Source organism: Lolium perenne, chromosome 3, assembly GCF_019359855.2.
Source record: "Lolium perenne isolate Kyuss_39 chromosome 3, Kyuss_2.0, whole genome shotgun sequence".
NCBI classification, from domain to species: domain Eukaryota; kingdom Viridiplantae; phylum Streptophyta; class Magnoliopsida; order Poales; family Poaceae; genus Lolium; species Lolium perenne.
The window spans coordinates 246882938-246891754 of NC_067246.2; positions in this window are offsets into that span (position 1 = coordinate 246882938).

Genomic DNA, 8817 nt, shown 5'->3' on the forward strand with positions numbered 1-8817 from the left:
GGATTCACTGTAAATGCTCACAGACAAGTATTCAGAGAGTTTTGATATAACAGATGAATAAAGTACGAGTAAGTAAAGTGCGAGAGTAACAATTGCAGCGAGTGGCCCAATCCCTTTTAGCACAAAGGACAAGCCGGTTTGTTTACTTATAATGACCAAACGTTCTCAAGGACACACGGGATTTTAGTCTAGTGCTTTCGCTACATACGGCTAATTAATCTTCATTGTTTTGATAAGTGTTGTGTGGGTGAACCTGTGCTAATGTACCGCCCTTCCTAGGACTAATACATACTTGTGATTATACCCCTTGCAAGCATCCGCAACTACAAGAAAGTAATTAAGATAAATCTAACCACAGCCTTAAACTCTGAGATCCTGCTATCCCTCCTGCATCGATATACCAACGGGGGTTTAGGTTTCTGTCACTCCGGCAACCCCGCAATCGGCAAACGAGTACAAGATGCATTCCCCTAGGCCCATAAAGGTGAAGTGTCATGTAGTCGACGTTCACACGACACCACTAGAAGAATAACACCACAACTTAAATATCATAACATTGAATATTACTCAACCATACTTCACTACTAACATTTAGACTTCACCCATGTCCTCAAGAACTAAACGAACTACTCACGAGACATCATATGGAACATGATCAGAGGTGATATGATGATGAATAACAATCTGAACATAAACCTTGGTTCAACGGTTTCACTCAATAGCATCAATAACAAGTAGAAATCAATACCGGGAGAGTTTCCCCTATCAAACAATCAAGATCAAACCCAAATTGCTACAGCGGTGACGATGTGCAGCGGTGGAGACGGCGGTGATGATGATGAAGATGATGATGATGGTGATGGAGATGATGTCCAGCTCGATGACGGTGACGATGGCGTCGATTTCCCCCTCCGGGAGGGAATTTCCCCGGCGGATCTCAGCCCGCCGGAGAGCTCTTTTCTCTCTGGTGTTCTCCGCCTCGCAGAGGCGGCTGTAACTCTTCGCAAGGTACCCTCTGGAGCTTAGGTTTTCGGGACGAAGGCGTTTGCGAAGAAAAGGAGGCGAGAGGGGGCTGTGGGCCCCCTCCTCACAGGGCGGCGCGGCCAGGCCTTGGGCCGCGCCGGCCTATGGGGTGGGCCCACCTCGGGTCCCCTCGGCTCCCTCTTCTGGCTCCCTTCGTCATCTGGAAAAATAGGATTTTTGATATAATTTCCATCAACTGTTGATCTTCCGAAATATTGCATTCTGACGGCGCTTTTTCAGCAGAATCCTGGCTCCGGTGCTCGATCCTCCAATAATCATGAAACATGCAAAATAGATGAAATAACATAAGTATTATGTCCAAATATGAAATATATCAATGAATAACAGCAAATTATGATATAAAATAGTGATGCAAATTGGACGTATCACCTACTCCCATGAATGTGAGTCAAGTAAGAAGTTTTCATGGTCTAGCTGGGTTTTATAGAAGATTTGTGCCCAACTTTAGTACTATTGTTGCACCTTTGAATGATTTGACTAAAAAGGGTGCTTTCTTTGAGTGGGGCGCAGCCCAAGATCATGCTTTTGATGAACTAAAGAGATTGTTAACTTCTGCACCGTTGCTTGCACTTCCTGATTTCAATAAGCAATTTGAGATTGAATGTGATGCTAGTGGTATTAGAATTGGTGGTGTGTTGATACAAGAGTGTCGCCAAATTGCATATTTTTCTGAGAAACTTTCTAGTGCAAAGTTGAACTATCCTATATACGATAAAGAATTGTATGCTTTAATTAGAGTTCTTGAGGTTTGACAACATTACTTGTGGCTGATGTCTACGTTCCCCCTCCTTTCCTGTAGACAGTGTTGGGCCTCCAAGAGCAGAGGTTTGTAGAACAGCAGCAAGTTTTCCCTTAAGTGGATCACCCAAGGTTTATCGAACTCAGGGAGGAAGAGGTCAAAGATATCCCTCTCATGCAACCCTGCAACCACAAAGCAAGAAGTCTCTTGTGTCCCCAACACACCTAATAGGTGCACTAGTTCGGCGAAGAGATAGTGAAATACAGGTGGTATGAATAAGTATGAGCAGTAGCAACGGTGCCAGAAAATAGCTCGCTGGCGTGTAGTTGATGGTGGTGGTATTGCAGCAGTAGTAACACAGTGAAACAGTAAACAAGCAGTAGTAACGCAGCAGTATTTAGGAACAAGGCCTAGGGATTACACTTTCACTAGTGGACACTCTCAACATTGATCACATAATAGAATAGATAAATGCATACTCTACACTCTTGTTGGATGATGAACACATTGCGTAGGATTACACGAACCCTCAATGCCGGAGTTAACAAGCTCCACAATAATGTTCATGTTTTAGTAACCTTATAGTGTAAGATAGATCAAAAGACTAAACCAAGTACTAGCATAGCATGCACACTGTCACCTTCATGCATATGTAGGAGGAATAGATCACATCAATATTATCATAGCAATAGTTAACTTCGCAATCTACAAGAGATCATGATCATAGCATAAACCAAGTACTAACACGGTGCACACACTGTCACCTTTACACACGTGCAGGAGGAATAGAACTACTTTAATAACTTTGCTAGAGTAGCACATAGATAAATTGTGATACAAACTCATATGAATCTCAATCATGTAAAGCAGCTCATGAGATTATTGTATTGAGGTACATGGGAGAGATGAACCACATAGCTACCGGTACAGCCCCGAGCCTCGAGGGTGGATTACTCCCTCCTCATCATGGAGGCAGCGATGGCGGTGAAGATGGCGGTGAAGACGGCGGTGGAGATGGCTCCGGGGGCAATTCCCCGTCCCGGCAGGGTGCCGAAACAGAGTTCTGTCCCCCGAATTGGAGTTTCGCGATGGCGGCGGCGCCCCTGGAGTCTTTCTGGAGTTTCGTCAATTGGTGTCGAAGTTTTAGGTCACGACGGCTTAAATAGGCGAAGAGTCGGAGTCGGAGGGGCCACGGGCTGCCCAAACCATAGGGGGGCGCCCCCCCCCCTTGGGCCGCGCCGGGGTGTGGTTTGGTGGCCCTGTGCCCCCCCTCTGGTCCTTCTCGTGTGTTCTGGATGGTTCCGGGAAAAATAGGAACCTGGGCGTTGATTTCGTCCGATTCCGAGAATATTTCGTTACTAGGATTTCTGAAACCAAAAACAGCAGAAAACAGCAACTGGCCTCTCGGCATCTCGTCAATAGGTTAGTTCCGGAAAACGCATAAAAATGATATAAAGTGTGAACAAAACATGTTGGTATTGTCATAAAACAAGCATGGAACATCGGAAATTATAGATACGTTGGAGACGTATCAGCATCCCCAAGCTTAGTTCCTACTCGTCCTCGAGTAGGTAAACGATAAAAGATAATTTCTGAGGTGACATGCTACCAACATAATCTTAATCATACCATTGTAAAGCATATGAGATGAATGCAGCGATTAGAAACAACGCAAATGCAATGAGTAAACAATTGAATCATATAGCAAAGACTTTTCATGAATAGTACTTTCAAGACAAGCATCAATAAGTCTTGCATAAGGGTTAACTCATAAAGCAATAAATTCATAGTAGAGACATTGAAGCAACACAATGGAAGATTAAGTTTCAGCGGTTGCTTTCAACTTGTAACATGTATATCTCGTGGATAGTTGTCAATGCAAAGCAATATAACAAATGCAATAAGCAAGTATGTAAGAATCAATGCACAGTTCACACAAATGTTTGCTTCTTGAGGTATAGAGATAGGTGAACTGACTCAACAATAAAAGTAAAAGAATGGTCCTTCAAAGAGGAAAGCATCGATTGCTATATTTGTGCTAGAGCTTTTATTTTGAAAACATGAAACAATTTTGTCAACGGTAGTAATAAAGCATATGTATCATGTAAATTATATCTTACAAGTTGCAAGCCTCATGCATAGTATACTAATAGTGCCCGCACCTTGTCCTAATTAGCTTGGACTACCGGATCATCACAATGCACATGTTTTAACCAAGTGTCACAAAGGGGTACCTCTATGCCGCCTGTACAAAGGTCTAAGGAGAAAGCTCGCATTGGATTTCTCGCTATTGATTATTCTCAACTTAGACATCCATACCGGGACAACATAGACAACAGATAATGGACTCCTCTTTTATGCATAAGCATGTAGCAACAATTATTTTTCTCATATGAGATTGAGGATATTGTCCAAAACTGAAACTTCCACCATGGATCATGGCTTTAGTTAGCGGCCCAATGTTCTTCTCTAACAATATGCATGCTTAACCATAAGGTGGTAGATCGCTCTTACTTCAGACAAGACGAACATGCATAGCAACTCACATGAAATTTAACAAAGAGTAGTTGATGGCGTCCCCAGTGAACATGGTTATCGCACAACAAGCAACTTAATAAGAGATAAAGTGCATAATTACATATTCAATATCACAATAGTTTTTAAGCTATTTGTCCCATGAGCTATATATTGCAAAGGTGAATGATGGAATTTTAAAGGTAGCACTCAAGCAATTTACTTTGGAATGGCGGGAAATACCATGTAGTAGGTAAGTATGGTGGACGCAAATGGCATAGTGTTGTTTGGCTCAAGGATTTGGATGCATGAGAAGTATTCCCTCTCGATACAAGGTTTAGGCTAGCAAGGTTGTTTGAAGCAAACACAAGCACAAACTAGTACAGCAAAACTCACATAAAAGACATATTACAAGCATTATAAGACTATACATCGTCTTCCTTGTTGTTCAAACACCTCACTAGAAAATATCTAGACTCTAGAGAAACCACTCATGCAAACCAAATTTTAACAAGCTCTATGTACTTCCTCACTAATGGGTGCAAGGTATATGATGCAAGAGCTTAAACAAGAGCACAACAATTGCCAAGTATCACATTACCCAAGACATTATAGCAATTACTACATGTAGCATTTTCCAATTCCAACCATATAACAATTTAACGAAGAGGAAACTTCGCCATGAATATTATGAGCTAAGAACACATGTGTTCATACGAACCAGCGGAGCGTGTCTCTCTCCCACACAAGCATGATGTAATCCAATTTATTCAAACACAAACAAAAACAAAAACATACAGACGCTCCAAGTAAAGCACATAAGATGTGACCGAATAAAAATATAGTTTCAAGAGAAGGAACCTGATAATTTGTCGATGAAGAAGGGGATGCCTTGGGCATCCCCAAGCTTAGATGCTTGAGTCTTCTTGAAATATGCAGGGGTGAACCACCGGGGCATCCCCAAGCTTAGAGCTTTCACTCTTCTTGATCATAGTATATCATCCTCCTCTCTTGACCCTTGAAAACTTCCTTCACACCAAACTTCTCATAAACTTCATTAGAGGGGTTAGTACATAATCAAAAACTCATATGTTCAGAGGTGACACAATCATTCTTAACACTTCTGGACATTGCCCAAAGCTACTGGAGTTTAATGGAACAAAGGAATCCATCCCACATAGCAAAAGAGGCAATGCGAAATAAAAGGCAGAATCTGTCAAAACAGAACAGTCCGTAAAGACGAATTTTTAATAAATACTTCCGTTGCTCAAATCAGAAAACTCAAAACTAATGAAAGTTGCGTACATATCTGAGGAACACGCATGTAAATTGGCATATTTTTCTGATTTTTCTACAGAAAAAACAGCCCAGATTCGTGACAGATAGAAATCTGTTTCTGCGCAGAAATCCAAATCTAGTATCAACCTTCGATTAGAGGCTTCACTTGGCACAACCAAACACAAAACTAAGATAAGGAGAGGTTGCTACAGTAGTAAACAACTTCCAAGACACAAATATAAAACAAAATACTGTAGCGAAATAACACATGGGTTATCTCCCAAGAAGTTCTTTTCTTTATAGCCATTAAGATGGGCTCAACAGTTTTAATAATCCATTCGCGGGAAATAGTATTTGAAGCAAAAGAGAGCTTCAAGAGGCAAATTCAAAACAAATTTAAGTCTAACATGCTTCCTATGAAGAGGAATCTTGTACACAAATGAATTCATGAAGAACAAAGTGACAAGCATAAGAGGATAAAACACGAGTAACTTCAAGATTCTCAACATAAAGAGGGGAAACTTAATATTATTAAGATGCATACGACCATATTTCCCTCTCTCATAATAACTTTCAGTAGCATCATTGATGAAATCCACAATATACCCATCACTTAAAACATTCTTATCATGGTTCATATGCATAGAAGTATCATTAAATTTGGCATAAGAAGAGTTATTCTCATTAATAGTAATTGGAGCAAGATTATTATCAAGAATTTGAACATGGTAAACAAGTTGCATATTAAAAGAATTGTTTTTGGTAATCCAATCATGACTATGACAAGTTTCATAAGGGTAATTATAACCTATATCATAGCATTCTTTATAATAATCATCAAAGATCGGAGGCACAGTGTCATCATAAGAAATAGAATAATTATCTTTCATAGTCGGTTCATCTATGACCATACCATCATTGTTATTAGAAGGAGATGTATCAAACACATAATGATCAGTAGCAAACGGATTTTCAAACACCTCTTCCCCAAGCTTACAGCTTTCTATATTATTATGGGAGGAAGCATGGATAGCACTGACACTATGGCAATTATTATCATCATTTTCAGAATTAGTTTCCCAGAGATTTGCAATATCAAAAGTAGTGTGCTCATTCAAATCATGATCGCTAATGTATGTAAAGGGCATAGGAAGATCATCATATTTAGATTCATTATCACAATAATCATTAGGAGCAACATACTTACGGTTACTTAGCGTTATCTCATTCACGCGGGGATACGCCGTTACCTCTTTCTTTTTATTCTTCTTCTTCTTCTTCTTCTTCTTCGTTCCCTTCTTCTTCTTCTTCTCTTCCTTCTCCTCATTTCCTTCTTTAGGAGGAAGAGGCTTGAAGGGTAGCTTGTCCGCATAACCTGATTTACTTCCAGAAACAATAGAAGAAACTTGGAAGGATTCCTCCTTTTCATTAATTAGTTCAAAACACATGGCGGTCCTATCATATTTTGGCAAGGTGTCGTCTTCTAAAATATTTTGTATGTAAGTATTTGTATGGCTATTATCAATGCAATAAGAAAAACACCCATGCAGGACATCATCAATATCAAGATCACTCATATATAACAAAGAGATTTTTCTCGACAGTTCTTCACACCCTAAAAATAAAGTAAGTTCATCATGCTGATTAGGAGTAATTTCATCATCACAATACAAATTTGCAGCACTCATTGGGTTCAAATTATTATCGGAGGAGCATTGAAAATTAAAATGACCCACTTCATGGCAAACTTCACAAATAAAAGGATAGAGGGCACAAACTTTTTTACCAAGATCATCTAGAGACCTAAACCACTTTCTAGTTTTTTCATTAATATGATGGATGCAATATTCATCTTTGACTTGATTAATTCCACAAGGCCTATGCATTCCACAAAAATTAACATGCTTATAGGAAATAGCATTCTTAGGAGTTTGAGCATGCTTATTGCAATAATTAACAACAATTTCATTCTTCATGCAAGCCTCTTTAAAAGGTTCATGATACTTATCAAAATTATTTTTAGGCAATTCGAAATGAGAAGCAAAGGCTTTATAAAGATTTGCAGCAACTTGAGAGTCAAGACCATAAGTAGCACTCATATTTCGAAATTTATCGGTATCCATAAAAGCTTCAATGCATTCATAATCATAATTTATACCTGACTCTTTACCTTTGTCGTTCTCCCATCCTTCAGCGTTGTCCTCAATCCGATCAAGAAGGTCCCACCTAGCTTCAACCTCCTTGCTTGTGAAAGATCCCTCCGAACACGCGTCCAGATAGTCCTTGTGTTGTCCTGAAAGCCTCGCATAAAAATTATTAACAATAACATTACGAGGGAGCTCATGAATGGGACATTTGAGCATTAGTGATTTCAATCTCCCCCACGCTTGAGAAATACTCTCTCCATCACGAGGATAAAAGTTATAAATATAATTCCTATCAATATGCACTTCATGCGGAGGATAAAATTTAGAATAAAACCGGGGCACAATATCATTCCATTCAAGAGAATCCCCATTATCCAGTAATTTATACCAATGTGCCGCTTTACCAGACAGCGATATAGAGAATAGTTTCTTCCTCACTTCATCCATAGCAATACCTGCACACTTGAATAAACCGCATAATTCATGCAAGAACAATAAATGATCTCAGGGGTGGACGGTTCCATCCACATGTATAACGGTTATCCATAACGCGTTCAATAATTTGCATAGGTATTTTATACGGAATACTTTCGGCAGGTGGATTTAAAATATCAGAAGCATCATTAGAGTTATCGCATATGGGAGATAAAGCATTATCAGAGCAAAATATTTCTTCCAAAGCTGAGGAGCAAAAAAGATTATTTTTATATAAACTAGCTTCCCCAAGCTTAGACTTATCCATAGTATTAGCAGTAATTGCATTCATACTAATAACATCACTACTAGCATGCAAATAAGGTTCCATAGGTTTTTTAATTTTTGCATCAAATAATTCTAAATCAGGAAAAAGACTAAAAAGCTCACCAATTTTTTTGTTTTCCATTATGCCTAACTAGTGTAAACAAGAAACAAAAAGTTGCAATTGCAGGATCTAAAGGAAATAGCTTCGAGTACTTACAATGGCGGAAAATAGCTTGGTAGCCGAGGTCCGGAGTGTGAGTACCTTTTACCTTTCCTCCCCGGCAACGGCGCCAGAAAATAGCTTGATGTCTACGTTCCCCCTCCTTTCCTGTAGACAGTGTTGGGCCTCCAAGA